Raw genomic sequence first — 16,713 nt, 5'->3', positions numbered from 1 at the left:
AGTTGGGTCAATAAAATATGATATTCGTAATCATTTTCAGCTTTACATTTCCAACACTGGTCATTAGCCAGCAATATGGCTTTCCTCCAGTTCTGTAAGGTCCAGTACCAATAGTTTAGGAACTTGAAGTATAGGAACTTTAATTTAGACTCCTAGGCATCATATCATGTAATAGAGTCACCCATTCTTCAAGGGTATAGTTCCTTCCGAAGAGAACTTGCCATGAGAGCTTTGCTGAGCAGGGGGTAGGATTAGAAGAGATTCGATGATTACCCCATATCGCCTAGAGACTATTTCTCTGAACTGACGCAAAGCTGCAAACATTGTGTCACTCGTGAGGCCAATAATTCTACTAGTTGGGCTCACAATGTGGTATGTAGACCATGTACCAACTAATGATCAGTGTTGCGCAGACCGAACTAACTTTGCAAAATGTGAAGTGACTTAGGCCCTCATAACAACCCTGGCGGTCGGTGTTAAATCGGCGGTAACACCGCCAACAGGCCGACAGTAAATAAAATGGGATTACAACCACGGCGGAAACCGCCAACATAGACAGCCACCATAACACTCCGACCGGCAGGGCGGTAGCAACAAACACCGCGGCATTCACCGCCAACAGACAGGCGAAAGACAATGTACCGCCCACCCTATCATGAGAGGCCAATCCGCCAGCTTTTCCGGGGAGGTACCAACGACATCAAAAGCATGGAGGAAACAGTACATCGAAGGGGAACCACTCACCTTCCGACACTCCACGAAGAACCAGGACGCCATGGAGCCCGGATTGCAGATCCTCCCCATGTTGGTGTATCTTATCATACAGCAGGAAGTAGAAAGAAGGCGATGGCGGCGACGACGATGAGTACTGCACCTAGCACATAGGGGAGTGGGGGAGGGAAAAGAGTGACACGCACGCAGCACCCCCACCCCCCTCACCCACAACACAATACACACTAACACATCCAACAACATTACTGATACACCCCGTCACCCCCTTGAAGAACGCAAGGAAAAAAATAAATGAGTTTAACCAGTGTTATATTGGAACATTCAGATATAGCAATAGAACTTTAAATAATCAGTATATACAAATGTTTACATTATGTACACAAGACCGTACATTGTCCCTTGTAAATGTCCGTGGACCAGTGGTCCCAAAAAGCATGGGCGAAGCCCGCCCACACATGACACCTGCCTCAAAACAGAGAGAACGCTGCAGGGGCATCAGGTCGAAAAAACACAGACACCTTAGGGGGAAGGGGAGGAGGGGCTCCTCAGCCAGAAGATGGTACAATGCCACTGCTCCTCGAGGGGGCTCCATGCCCACTGCCTGGTCCTGGGGAGTGCAAAGCCACAGTCTTTCAAGTTTCTCAAGTGGGTGGTTTGCCCACAGCTTGGTCCTGGAGAGTGCAAAGCCTCAGTCTCTCAAGTCTCTCAAGTGGGTGGTTTGCCCACTGCTTGCTCCTGGGGAGTGCAAAGCCACAGTCTCTCAAGTGGATGGCTTCTTCTACTGGTTCTGGAGGGGGCATTGTGTCCAGAGTGCTTTATCCTGCCAAGGATAGTAATAGTGGATGCCTTTCTCCACTAGTTCTGGAGGGGGCTTTGTGGCCAGTGTGCTTCATCCTGCCAAGGATAGTGATAGTGGATGCCTTTCTACACTGGTTCAGAAGGGGCATTGTGCCCAGCATGCTTCATCCTGCCAAGGATAGTGATAGTGGATGCATTTCTCCACTGGCTCTGGAGGGGGCATTGTGCCCAGAGTGTTTCATCCTGCCAAGGATAGTGATAGTGGATGCCTTTCTCCACTGGTTCTGGAGAGGGCTTTGTGCCCAGTGTGCTTCATCCTGCCAAGGATAGTGATAGTGGATGCCTTTCTCCACTGGTTCTGGAGTTGGCATTGTGCCCAGAGTGCTATATCCTGCCAAGGATAGTGATAGTGGATGCATTTCTCCACTGGTTCTGGAGGGGGCATTGTGCCCAGAGTTGCTTCATCCTGCCAAGGATAGTGATAGTGGATGCATTTCTCGACTGGTTCTGGAGCGGGCTTTGTGGCCAGTGTGCTTCATCCTGCCAAGGATAGTGATAGTGGATGCCTTTCTCGACTGGTTCTGGAATGGGTATTGTGCCCAGTGATGCTGCACCTGGGATGTGGCAGTTAACATTCTCTCACCTGGGTGTCTGAGCCACAAGATGTACATGGAACAGGTAGCATGATACTCCATGGAGGCAGAGACACACTCCATCCTGCGTCTCCTTATGCTACAAACTGCTGGTAGTGCCAGTGCTGGTGGTGGTGCCTCATGTGGTGCGTCCAGGGTCCAGGACGTCACCTGCAGCCTCGGACAGCTGCCCACTGGTGAGGCTGCTGACGTCCGATGTAGTGGCACCGGCTGGGGAGGTGGGGGTGCAGATGGTGGTGCAGGTGGCGGTGGCTGCGGCGGAGATGTTGCCGGTGCTGCCCGTGGTGCAGGTGTCTGTAGTGGTGGAGGGAGACACCAGACCGTCTCTGGTAGCCTTGGATGGCTGATCCTTGGGGAGGATGCTGCAGACTGACGTGGCAGCGGAGGTGCAAGTGGCGGTGCAGGTGGCAGTCGTTGCGGCGATGGTGACCGTGGTACAGGTTGCTGGCATTTCTGGGGAAATGGTAGTCACCAGCCCCTCACCAGGAGGCTTCATGCCCTGAGGTGACTTGGCCTTTGTCTTTTGTCCCTTCCCCACCTTGGTAGTCGCTGCTGGGACCTTGGCACTGTCCTCTTTGTGTTTGGATGAGGCCTTGCTGGGTGGGTGGTGCGGCTTTCCCCTGCTGCATGCCGGCCCCTTCTTGGCCTTGGCAGGTGGCGGAATCGGGTGGTCCTTCCCATCTGTAGGTGGCACACTGACAGCTCCGACGGGTGCCCCCTTCGATCCTCCCAGACTTGCAGGGACCACAGCGGACGCAGATTTGGTGGATGAGGTGCTGGGCTGGGATCTAGACATCCTGGCCTTAGGGGAAGGCCGGGGGCGAGGTGTAGGGAAGAGATTAACTTTAGCTAGGAAAAGTTTTTTTGACACACTGGGATGGGAAGATGGAGGAGGTGTGGGAGTGGAGGAAGAAGTAGTGATTGTAGGAGGTGTACGTCTGCTGAGTTTGGGTGAAGGTGCATGGGCTGGAGGCTGTTGTGAGGTGGATGGCTGTTGAGTGGGTGTGTGCCTGCATTTGTGTACTTTGGGAGGAGGGCTCACAGACACACTGGGAGAGGACACAGGGGACGTGTGAATGGTTGTGGGAGTGGTGATTGCTCATGAGCGGTGTGTTGTGATGGGCGTGCTTGTGATGGAGGCAGTGGCTGATGATGTAGTGCATGCAGGTGTGAGTGGAGACAAGACTGGGATGGAGTTGGAGGACGTGGAGGAGGGGGACACAGTGGAGGAAGTGGATGTTGGTCAGTGTGCATGGGTATGGTGCTTGTGTGAGGGCCTGTGTGATGATGTGTGGTGCTTATGTTTTCCTGAGCCCCTTTTGTTTGTTGATGTGTGTGCCTGCTGGTCTGAAGGTGTGCTTGGGATAGGCTGAGGTAGAGGGGATTGGGTCTAGGTAGTGGAAGTTGGAGGGGGGGAGGCTGAACAAAGGGACAATTGCTGCCATCAGTGCTGAGGCCAGTGCCTGAAATGCTCTCTATTGGGCCGCCACTCCAGAATAAATGCCCTCCAGGTAAGCATTTGTTTGCTGCAAATGCCTCTCGACACCCTGGATGGCATTCAGAATGGTTGGCTGCCCAACAGTGAGGGATCTCAGGAGGTCAATAGCCTCCTCACTGAGGGCAGCAGGGCTGACTGGGGCAGGGCCTGAGGTGCCTGGGGCAAAGGAGATGCCCACCCTCCTGGGTGAGCAGGCACGGGAAACACGCTGAGGGGATGCTGGGAGGGTGGTGCTGGTAGGGGGGTGGCGTCTGTGCCTGTTGTTGGGGTGGGCACAGAGGTTTCCGCCACCGCCAGGGAGCTTCCCTCAGAGGAGGAGTCACTGTCACTGGTTTCCCCTCCTGTCCCCGTCATGGAGCTCCCCTCGTCCTCCATCCCACTGGTGCCTTCACCCTCCATGGATTCACCCTCATGGGCCATGTGGGATGCAGCTCCCTCCGTCGCAAGTGCCTCAGCTCCTCCACCAGATGATGCTAATGCACACAAGGACAGGGTGTCAAAACAAGAAGGGGGGGAAAAACAGAGGACACACATGGTCAATGCCAGCAACAACACTACAGTTGGTGGACACAACACACACTGAGCTGCCCTATGCACTAGGCCTTGCCCAACCACTCACTATGGTAGTCACCAGCCCATGGGGTACAATGCCTAACGCCAGCACCTGCACACCTGACACCCACAGGACCCGGCACACTAGTAGTTGCCCAATTGTACCATTGGGGTAGGGGTGCTTCTGAGCCTGCAAACAAGGGACCTACCCTGGCATGATCGCCCTGGTCTAGGGGCACCCACAGCCCACATCCCCCACCCAGCTAGTTCCTAAAGCACGCAAAGCCAGCTTTCTGAACCTTTACTCACCCCCTTGTGGCTGCTGTGATGCCCTCAAGTACCCCTCCAACTCCTGATAGGCCACTGCCAGGATGGGGAACATCAGGGGGGTCATGGTGCGGCGGGCACCCCTTCCACGTTGGGAGGCCAGCCCCAGCTGGGCCTCCGCCGTCTTCTTGCTCCAGCGCCGCAGGTTCTCCCACCTCTTGCGGCAGTGGGTGCTCCGCCTGTGATAGACCCCAAGGGTCCGCACCTCCTTGGCGATGGCACGCCAAACACCCTTCTTCTGGTGGCCGCTGGCCTAGAGGGTAAATGGAGCAAAAAAAAATAATTACTCATCCATCTGGACCGCCATACTCATTGCCCACCAGTTCCCACCCATGCCCTGATGCACATACACTGACCACCTCACATGCAGCACTCAGGCTACCCCCCAACATGTGGCTTACATCCACACCACTCCAAACAGGCATTGCCCACGCATCATGCTCACAGTGTACTCACCTGTTTGTCTGGAGGACCGTAGAGTAGCGTGTACTGTGGGAGGACCCCATCCACCAGTTTGTCCAACTCCTCCACAGTGAAGGCAAGGGCCCTTTCCCCTAGACACTGTAGCCATTGTCATTTCCAGACTCAGGTCACAAAAGCACTTGCAGTGTAGGTCCTCTCCTGTTGATGGTCAGGTATCAAGTGAGTGAATGGGTAGAAAATGGCAGTGACGTCCGTTGCGGGCATACCGTCACCGCCGGCGTACATCGCTTGCAAATCCCATAGGGCAAACTGGAGCGCGGGAAGGGCGTCTACGGCCTGGGCTATGGGCCCTCCTATTCCCCCCAGAAATTGTATCTTGTTAATTGTTTATATTTCTCTGAGACATATTCTCTTCTTTCTTGTTTCCTTTATCATAATTTCACTGTAACTCGGATGTGGGGTGCCCCCTTTACCAGGTCATCTTAGTCTGCAGTAATTAAGACACCAAGAGGGTGACTAGGAGTTCTTGGGTGGGTGACAGACTTCTCCTGCATCATATACCAATAGTTGTCCAGTTGACATGCTTCTTTATGCTCATGGGGGGCGGTGGGGTGTGAGGAGGGGGTGGATGAGGTGCAGAATTGGGGAGTTCTTTGGGGGACTTTGGTCAGTTCTAGTTCTTCTGAGGGAGAGGGGACACATGTGTGCACCCAGCCTGCCGGGAGGTCAGGAAGGATGGCTGGTGCTGTGCAACTGCCACTGTATGACGCAGGGTGAGATATCAGACACCCTGCACTACACTATTATGCCCTGGCATGCCAATGGACTGGAAAGTAAAGCAAAATTAAGTTTGGTTACGCGCTACATATGACGTCTACAGCCAGATGTCATATTACTCCAAGATACTCACTTAAAGGGGCACAGTGCAGCTTTCTGGGTAAATGGGCCTACACGGTCCAGGCACCTGTGGGATACACTCTGGTTCCCATGGAGTAGCTATATTGGTAAAGAAGCACCTCCCATTTCAGGTGCCTAGGATGTGGACAGATCGGAAGTTAGTGTAAGGTATTTGGGGGTCCAGAGGCACTGTGGTAGGACATCCTTCACTCTGATTCGTGTATTCACACCACCTCACCTCCAAAAGCCAGTACCTGAGCAAGTGGCAGCAATACTTTTAGAGGCCAACTCAGTTGTCCATGTGGTGAGGGGAGATTTTAATGATGTCATGCTCCCAACATTGGATCGCTCAAGTGTGCAGGTGCCCCAACAGGAGCCACACCCTTGGGTAAATTTGCGAACTCCCTGGTTTCTGTGATCTGTGAAGGTGACAACATCCCAGAGACAGGGCCTAATCCTACTGTTCTGAGACACACAGTGTTATTTTCTAGTTAGACTACATCTTCGTGCCGATGGGAGAGGTGTTGATGGTTCCCTGAGCAGAATACCTGGCTCAAGGTCTGTTGGACCACTCAGGATTACTGTGGAGGGTGGAGGTCGTCTTCAGGGACAGGGATGATGATTAAATGTGTGGTATCTGAGAGTCTCAGGTGTCACGAACAAACTAAGAATAGAATTAGAGCTATATTTCCAGGAGAACCAGGGTCAGTTGAGTATGTAGTGGGCCTATGGGAAGCCTACAAAGCTGTATTGAGGGAAAAGGTGCAAAATATTCTGGACAGCAAAAAACTAAGAGAGGTAGTGGAGATAGAAAGCCTGGAGGCGTGGATCTGGACCCTTGAGGTCTTCCCTGGAGCTCACTATGAACCCCAGGTCCTGCGTTCCCTTGGGGTGCTTAAGAGGGAGTACTGTGAGTTGGCTACATAGGAGGCCTGAAGTCAGTTACTGCCCATGCAATATCATCTTTACGACGCAGGGGATAAGGCAGGAAAGTTGCTGATCTAACTGGGCAGAAGGGAAGTGGCGTCCCAATGGATTCACACCATTGTAGATGGGAGCAAAGCCTCCCATTTGACCAATGACGCTATTGCCGAGGCCCTTACAGGCTACTATGTCTCGTTTTATAAGGCCCGCCCATAAATGGAACCCCCCAGCATAGCGGAATACTTGACCAGGGTGGACTTGCAGGTAGTATCCTCTCACAATTAAGTGGCACTATACACTGACATCACCCTAGAAGAACTCACCGCCTCCATTGCCGAACTGAAAACCAATACAACACCGGAACCCAACAGCCTCCTAGTGACGTTTTTTAAATGATACACAAACTTACTGCCCCCCCCACCTACAATGTGCACCCATTGTTATGACCCACAAGCAGGGTAAGCCTGAAGCTGACTGAACCTCCTACCACCCCATCCCATTGCTAAACATTGAGGTGAAGGTATTAGCTACTATTCTCGCCACGTGACTTCTGACTATAATTATACCGCCTATCTACAGAGACCAGTCTGACATTATGCCAGGTAGGTCTACGAGACATAACCTTCGACACCTCCACAATTGGATGTCGGCAGTGGCGCTAAGAGAAGACCCTAATGTCTACCTAGCATTGGATGGGGAGAAGGCGTTTGAAGCCATACATTAGCCTTTCCTCCATCAAACGCTCTTCAAATTTGGCTCCGGCCCCGCTTCTGCCAATGAATCTGTCTATTATACTAGGCCCGCACAGCAGCGGTCCGTGTGAATGGCGTCCTGTCTTCAGCATTCTCAACAGAATGTGTCACCCGGCAGGGATGTCCCACAACCCCCTGCAGTTCTCTCTCACCATCAAGCCATTGGTGGCGATGATTAGTTCCCATTGAGACTTCTAGGGGTTCCAGATCTCAGCAATGACTGGGGAGGAGGAAAAGATTTCTCTCTATGTGGAAGACATCCAGCTGTATGTCACCAATTCCGGGTCTAACATACCTATCACGCTCAGTATTTTCAAGACCTACAGGGCACACTCAGGCTATCATATTTATTGGAACTAGTCAGTGCTGTGCCATCCCTACACCCCTTTGGCTGCCACCAGTCTCCCTCAGGTGCCCCAGATGACAACTGTGGGTTTCCAATATCTGGCCATCTATGTGATGTCTCATCTAGAGCAATGTTTCAATACAAACTTTGGGAGAGTGATCTGCACATTCAGGGAAGATGCGCAACAGTGGCATGTTTTCCCACTTACACTGCTGGGGACAGCCTCCATGATCAAAATGATTATCCTCCCGAAGCTCCTGTACACCATGCAGAATACCTACTACCTATTCCTTGACATCATCTTTGCTAGCTCGGAAAGGGATGTGTTCTCCCTCCTGTGGTGTGATAAACACCCCAGAATAGCCCTTTCCACTCATCAACACAACCCCTACAAAGGAGGAATAGCACTCCCATATGTCAGGGCAGCGCACCTGGTGGCAGGAAATGAATGGGTCTTCTCCCCTCAAGACCACTCCATGTAGAAGTTGGAATGCAACCAATTTACTGGTCGCCCCTATCTTTATTTTTTATGTGGGGAAAATGACACCAACAATTGCTGCCAGCCACCCAGGTGGCAATCGAAGCCTGGCGAAGATCCAGACCCGGCTGTGTGGGTTGGGAATCAAAGTTGACATGTGAGATGACACTCAGGGAGGGGGTGTGGTTGAAAGAGATTGGGAAATTAAGGAGCTTTTAGGCCTGGGACCTGCTGGGAAGGTTTTGTGTGGAGGTTCTCCTTGACGGAGGGGAGTTGGTGTTGTTTGCGTCCCTACGACAAAAGGACTGCATACCATTCAATCATTCTGGAGTATGCCCAGCTGAGGCATTCCTGGGGGTCAGGGGGTATGTAGACTCTGGATCTGCCTGAATTTGTCCCCCTGGAGGGCTGGATAATGCAAGAAGAATGGTTGTCCAAAGCAATATCCCTAACATACAAAACAGTTAACAGTAATATTCCAGGCAGGCTGTCTAGACTAAGGGAACATGGTGCCTCAAAGTGGGGAAGCTAGTGGATGTAGATTGGGAGACAGCCATGATGTACCTGAATGAGGTGGCCATAAAATCCTGTTTATGCCTGATCCAACTGAAAATCTTAAAACGGGTCTACTACAACGGAGGAGATGAGAGAGGTTCCTACATACATACTGTCTGGAACTGCTTAATTATACAGCAGTATTGGATACGAGTGGCAGGTGAGTTGGGCTGGGTGGTGGGAACGACTATTCCTCTTGACCCCAAATATATCCTGTTGGGAGTACTGGGTGGTGTTGATGTCCCTAGTGCACAGCTGCTTTTCTGTAATTTGGGATTAGTGATAGCAAAACGAGATGTGGCGTGACACTGGGGAGGGGCGCCAAAAGACCCAACATTGCTGGAATGGAGGAGGAGAATGTACTTATATATGGCAGCCGAAAGGGTCACATATAAAAGCAGAGGATGCCTGAGTAAATTACACAATGTATGGGGAAGGTGGTTGAAATACTATATCTAACTTCCTTTGGGAGCTGCAACTCCCTAGGCGTATTTGAATTGGGGTGAGCAACTGTGTTCATCGTTCTGATTTCTTCTGGATTTGAATCTGATACGTGACTGCGTCTTGGGCTAATTGGGTGGGTGTGGTCATGTGTGTGCCTCCCTCATTATTTCGTGTTTTTTGTTGTTGGGCGCATGGTTGGCGCCTGACTGCACTGTTTGCTGTGGTATTTGCTTAATGCTGAACAAACAAAATAAAAAAAAACAATAAAGATATGTTTTTAAAAAAGAAATATGACCAAAAAAAAAGTACTAGCACTTTCCAAGCTCAATATGTGGCGGACAGTTGTCCTCTTCTTGTGCCACGTACCCACAGCCAAATTACTTTTACAATCGCAGGTTTGCAAGAATGTGTGGCTTGGGACAAAATAGACTGTTCTGTGATGTCCTTAAAAGTTAAGTCGTGTCCCAGCTGGTCTAGGAATGGGGACCTTCTTTACCTCGAGGCAAAATAATTCAGCGTCACATTACAAGCGTCACGGAAGCCAGGAATGTGAAAAGGATCTCTCTCAAGGAAACAAAAAAAAAAGGACCCGACTGAGCAATGCAGCCACACCACGGACTTCAGTGTATTTCAACGTGTGATACGTGCAGGGAAGAGGGACAGCATGTATAGCAGTTTATTTAGCATTTTCAGTACAGCTTAAATTCACTCTTTTGTTAATTCCCGACTCACGAATTTATAAGAAAGCATGTAAGGAGCAGACGCTAATAGAAATATCTGGTTTATCATCTATGATTTTATTAACCAGATATGAATTGCAAAATAACATAAATAACTTTTTTAACCTGCAGTTGCTGAAATCTTTGTGTGACATGCAAGCCACGCCCCAATTCATGAACTGCATTTGTAGTACTACAGTAGTACTACTCACTACAGAATAATGTTCACAGACCTGCCACCAGAAACCTCCGCCTTTACTGCTTTTTCGATGAGATGTCTGCCACAATGGCAAAAATCTCCACACACGTAAATATACTACTTTTAGTAAATATGGCAGGGGGAGTGATGGGAAAGAACTCAAAAAGAGGGTGGGCTTAGGTAAAACTTAAGGCAGATTCTGGAAAGGATTATATATATATATATATATATATATATATATATATGTATTATATATAGTACCTACTGGCAGTCTCCAGTAGGTAGTTATAGTTAGGCCCATGTTTCCATAGAAAAAGTGTTTTTTTACTTCTACCACCACCTCCCCAGGGCACTGTTTGACAAATCTTCACAATTAGTTTTTTTTAAAGTGCCCCGGTAATCCTTGTGCACAGAAAATTTTGCTTTGATCCATCAATTGGGGGGCAGAGAACAAGGGTGGGTCAGAAAAATTGCATTTCACATGTTAATTCCCATAGGACACCTGAACATGACTTCAGCCCGAACCACTGGACAGAATTACACCAAATTTGGCAGAAAGCTAGGTTTTGGTACGCAGATTGTGCTTTTGCTTATTTGGTGTAAATCTGTTCAGTAGTTTTTTTTTAAATTAAAGGGAAAATAAATTTGCATATCTCTGGTCGTAACGACTTCGCAGATAATGACGAGCTGGTGCAGGGAAATACAGAGCTCTAATTGGCTGCAAACACTCTAACTAGGAAGTGTTGAAGTCGAATCCCAACAAAAAACACATAAAAAAGGAAAGGGGGCCAGGGTAGAGACACCCTGATCCCTTGGCTGTAGTGCTGGGGTCCCAGAGCAAAAAAACATTTTTTTTTAGTTTTTACTGTGAATTCGAGACATCATCGGTAATAATTGAAAAACAACAAGTGCTGACTCCTGTGCGTGTTTTTTACTAAGCCCCCGGGTGGGCCAGGTCCCACCACCACCCCGGGGCATTGTTCATATTGCATGTGGGCGGGGCGTGACCTCCCCTGAGACCCAGGGACCACCACCTCCCTGGGGCAAAATGCCTTAACCAACCTAGGAGGGGTCCTGTGGACCCCCTGAAACCCAGGGCCACCACCTCCGTGGGGAAAAATGCTTTAACTAATATAGGGGGGCCCAGGGACTCCCTCGGGCCCCAGGGACTGCTACCTCTCTGGGTCTTTTTTGAGGAGATTTGGGGGAGCCACGCAGTCCACTGCAGCCCTCCACAGTCCCAGGGACTGCCACCTCCCTGGGTCTTTTTTGAGCAAATCCAGGAGAGCCAAGCAACCCCCTGCAACCCTCCGCAGCCCCCCACAGCACCGGGGACTGACACTTCCTTGGGGCTTTAAAAGAATATGATGCAGGGGTGCAGGCAGCCATCCCCCCACCAGCACCGGGGACCATCACCTCCCTGGGGCTTTACATAAAAACAGTGCAAGGGGGCACATGGCCTCCCACCCACAGCCCCGGGGACCACCACCTCCCCGGGGCTCTACATAAATACAATGCTGGGGGCTGCACAGCCCCCTTGCAGCCCCAGGGACACCACCTCCTTGGGGGTTTGATAAAAGAATGCGGTGGGTCCATTTTGGACCCCCGAACCCCAGGGACCACCACCTCTCCAGGGCCAGATTACGTTTGAGGGGAGCAGTGTGGGCCCTCTCGAGGAGCCATTGATGGCCCTGGGGACCGCCACCTCTCAGGGCTGGTTCCTGCTATGTCCCGGGTTGCCCCCCCACCCCAGGACATACATGCTTGATTTTGCTTGATAGGCGCTGACAGCTCCCACCAAGCAAAAGCAAACAAAGTCTGCTTACTGACAGCGAGAGATGGATGGAAGAGAAAGAGAGAGAGATTGACATTGCAATGGTCTTTCCATACAATGACTTCAAAGAGTGAGACCAGCAAGATGTTTGTATGATTGTTATAGTGACGTTTGGATGCAGAGGGGAACAGAGTCACTTCTGGCCTATTGGTCATGGTCTTGTGCTATCACTCAGGAGGCTGAAGGTTCAAATCCTACTATCTCTTGGAAGTGTGTTTGTTTATTTATTAGTATTTTGACTGTTAAACCTTCTTAGTGATGGAACATTCACATTTCTTTCCAATCACGTGAGTGGGTTGACTGTCATAGGTATGTGTGGAAGCACCACAGTAAAAAGTCACCTATGGCCTAAAGGTTACATTCACAGACCCTAGCATTGAAAGTTGAGGGTTCTTCTCCAGGTGTGCCTGTGGTCATTCACCTTCTTTAATCTCTTTTAAACTTCAGCATGTTAAGGTTCATACTGAAAGGTGATCTCACTCTTTTTAATGGACAAATACATGTTGCGTTTCAATTTGTCCAAAAATATCTAATTCTATGTATATCTTCCATCAAAGCCTAAAAACTTTATATCTCTCCCCCTCTCACTTTCTTTCTCTTTCTCTTCCTTTCAATCTCTTTCTTTCACTTACACGCCCACTCAGACCCTTCAACAACCACTCACAGACCCACTCAGACCCCCACTCATCCACTTACAGACCCACTCAGCCTTTCACCCACCCACTCACAGACCCAATTAAAAAACCCTCAAGCACCAACTTACAGACCCACACAGACACTGACAAACCCCTCACAGATCCACTATGACACTGATGCACCCACTCTCACAAACCAGACAGACACTCTCACAACAACTCTCACGCCCAGATAACACTGCCACACCTGTTCTCACACCAGAGAGACAGGCCGTGGCCAACTCACACTGGGCATGGCCAAAGGTCGTGTGCAGCATGGGGATGGGTGGTTGGCTGCAGCATCTGGCCGCAGGCCAGACCCTGCATGCAGACCCTGCATCCAGCCCCTGCTGCGCATCGCCAAAGGCCAGGCACAGCATCGGGTTGTTATAGGAGTTGTCAACAGGACCAGGCCCTGTGCCAACCCCTGACGTACATGGCCAAAGGTCATGTGCGGCGGTGATTGGATTAATGTATAGTAAGGAAAATTACTTTATGTTAAAAAAACATAGAAATTCACTGAAAAATCTAAAGGTTCCATGGATGTTATAGTAAGGAAATACAATTTAAAAACCCATAGAAATTCACTTAAAAAAAACAAAGGTTACAAGGAAGTTATAGTTAGGCTCACATTTTAAATGTACAAAACCATAGAAATGCACCTGTTTTAGTTAGAGTTATCTGAAGTAACTATAACTCTTGCCCTAAGGTAACTATAACTCGCCCCCTTGCCATGCACTGCTAATTACTCCACAAATTACTGTCAGGAACAGCACCAGTGGCTCTAGGACCTTATCTAGAACACTTTTTAGGTCAGTAGGAGCATTATGTGGCAAGAAACATGGCTTGTTTGCCAAGCATAAGTCTTGGTTGCGCTGCCATCGCTAATCATTCCCCCTCAAGGCGAGTCACTCTTTGGACTATGAACAAGTTCTAAAGGACAGTGGATGGTGGTAATCCTACACCTTGGCCTACCTTTTATTGCACTTGACCTTTGTTTGGTGTGCCCTTTTGTCTTTTCCTCCCCAGGCCCCCACTCAAAGTTAATCCTGCAACGGGACTACTTGTCCCAAGTTCCTGAACACAGCAGCCATCTTGAGAGGGGATCAAATATAAAAACAAGCCCAGCCCTTTAGTGCGCGCTCACTATTCATTTCAGTGGCAGAAGACGGCCTTTGGCTGGGAACAGCTTCCAGTTTCCAGCCTGCCTCTGGAAGTGCTCTTCTTTTCCTGAATCGGACCAAAAGGTTTGCAGTGAAGGTTTCTGCCTAGAGATGAGCCGTGTGAGTCATGAAAGAGTGCATCACGCAGAAAGAGAAAGTGAGGAAGCGTGCAAAGGCGTAATTTTGGGGTTAAAGAACTAAGACATTCTTCAATAAAAATATGTACAAAGATTGAACTTGTGAGCCATTTTCTGCATGTTTTAAAGGGAACTGTTGTGAAGGAAGGACAATATTTCTTGAACTAGTGATCTTCAAAGAATAGTAGCAAAGAGAATTTAGCAGTGATGCTTTTCATAACAACTGTTCTACAGAACTCTTTGGAATCCAAACAAGGCACTTGCAGAGGTTATGTTTGGTAGGTATTGTTCAATAGGTAGCGCGTAGAAACTACTTCATAGAGACTGTCAAGTGAAGCTACATTGTGTTTTTACAGCTCATTTTCTCATTGAGTACTATTGTAGATAATACACAATGTGTAAATACTTCTTACTCCAAACATCCTAACCAAGTGCACAGGTGAATGTAATCTTATGAATCATCACATCAGTGGGGAAGGAAATTAGATTAATATCAGTTACAAATCTAGATCTCTCTCCCCACAGTTCCCACCCCAACACCCTATCCCTCGCCAGGCCACTCCAGTCTGAGGCATTCAGACTTGGTGGTACCTGAAGGTGAACCTTCTAAGCATCAAGCAAGCCCTGAGGAATCAAAGACGTCCTGACAGAATAGTGATCCCACTAAATATCTTCTTCCTGGCTTGCTTGGTGATTACAATGGCAACCTTAGATGATGTTATGAAGGCATTAGTGCAGGTACTGCAGGAATTAGCAGCCTCCAAGGCCTCTACATCAGCCTTAGCTGTTCCCTGTTACAACAGAAGGAAGACTCTCAAGGGTCTCCTGAACAGAATCCTTTCAACATTCCCTTAGGAAAATACCCAAGTATAGTTCATACTACTTCTCAAGGAGGTTCAACGCCCTCCATTGCCATTACCATTCCACCACAGATACCCCTAGCTACCCCAGAGAGGTTTTCAGGAGACCATAATAAGGTGCAGGTGTTTCTTACCCAAATCGAGCTTCCTTTTACATGTCGCCCAGCATCCTTTTCAGATGCCCATTGTTGGTTTGCCTTCTTCATTTCATACTTGGTAGGGGATACAGCATTATGGGCGGTACCCTTAGTTCGAGCAGATAATCACATCCTGTACAACTGGAAAGTTTTTGTAAAAGAATTTGAAAAAGTCTTTGATAGGCAATCAACTACATAATCTGTAGACAAGGAACTAACAACTAAAACAGGGCAATCAGGACATCATTACTTACCTGGCCCAGTGTAACCGATTAGTGGCTGAAACTGCTTGGCCCGAGGAAAAGAGAGCTGCAATATATTATCAGGGAAGAATTGAAAGACATCCTGGCCCAAATAGACCCACAACCCCAAGTTTGTACTGAAATAGTAGATCTAACTCTGAGACTTGATCATCGTCTGAGCGAGAGAAAAGGGGATCGGAGATTAAATGATCGCTCAGGGTATAGATTTAAATGAACCCGAACAGTGACAGATAAAACTAACCATGAACTACTAGGAGAACTCAGGGAGATAGGTTCTGTCCGTCCTACCTTGACCAAGGAAGAAAAAGATCTACAACATAAAAATGGCCAATGCTTTATTGTGGCAAAAAGGGGGGCTTTGTCAATGAATGCCCCTCCAAACTAAAAAGCAGGACTCCAGGGCCAACTCCAGTTAAAACAGTAAATAAAACAGAAACACTGATGGAAAAATAAAAGACTCAAAAGATGTAGATGGGAATCCTTTGAGTGCATGGAGAATGCCCTCATTTAATGCTTCTACTAGTGGTTCTGGTCCACATTTTATGTTACACATGGAATTATTGGTGCAATCTAATGTACAACATCCCATTAGAGCCCTCATTGATTCAAGAGCCACAGGCAATTTTGTTCATAAGGAACTAGCTCGAGCCTTGCATTTACCCTGTATCATAAAGGAAAAAACTGAAATTGTGTAGACAGTAGATGGGCGTGTTTTTGCTTCGGGGCCATAAACATGCAAACCAAGTATATGATAATGAGATTTCAACAAGGGAACATGCAACACACAAAACAAAATCAATTTCAGACTCATTAGTACACCCCAATATGGGTTCATTATAGGCATGCCCTGGTTAATGCTACATAATCCCGGTATTGACTGGGCCTCTCAAAAAATCTCCAGCTTCTCTTCGTACTGCAATGAACACTGCCATCCCAGAAGAAGAAACTGCACCATTCAATTGTAACTGCTGCAGAAAAAGAAGTAGTTCTACCAGATCTATATATACAGTTCCAAAAGGTATTCAATGAAAGACAAGCAGAAAAGTTACTGTTGAAATCTTTTTATATCCATGTGTATGTACCACATAGATATCATACTTAAGTTTCAATTCCCTCCTGCATTATCTGAAACCCACTAAGTTATCTATTCCTGTCCCTGACCAAGCTGCTTGCTCATGTGCTCTGTGCCCTGTTCTCCTTCACAGAGTGGTTCCCCCTCCTTCACATTACTATTTCAGCTCTGCACCAAAGCTTCCCCACTGACCTCTCTGACTTCTATGCCAGCTGTGCAAACAAACCTCTCCAAGCCTGTAGGAGGCTGGACTGGCTTGTAGTGGGTACCAAGGGG

This window comes from Pleurodeles waltl, chromosome 3_1 (genome assembly GCF_031143425.1).
Source record: "Pleurodeles waltl isolate 20211129_DDA chromosome 3_1, aPleWal1.hap1.20221129, whole genome shotgun sequence".
Classification (NCBI taxonomy): domain Eukaryota; kingdom Metazoa; phylum Chordata; class Amphibia; order Caudata; family Salamandridae; genus Pleurodeles; species Pleurodeles waltl.
The sequence above is the reverse complement of the archived record's forward strand: the minus strand, read 5'-3'. Positions refer to the sequence as shown.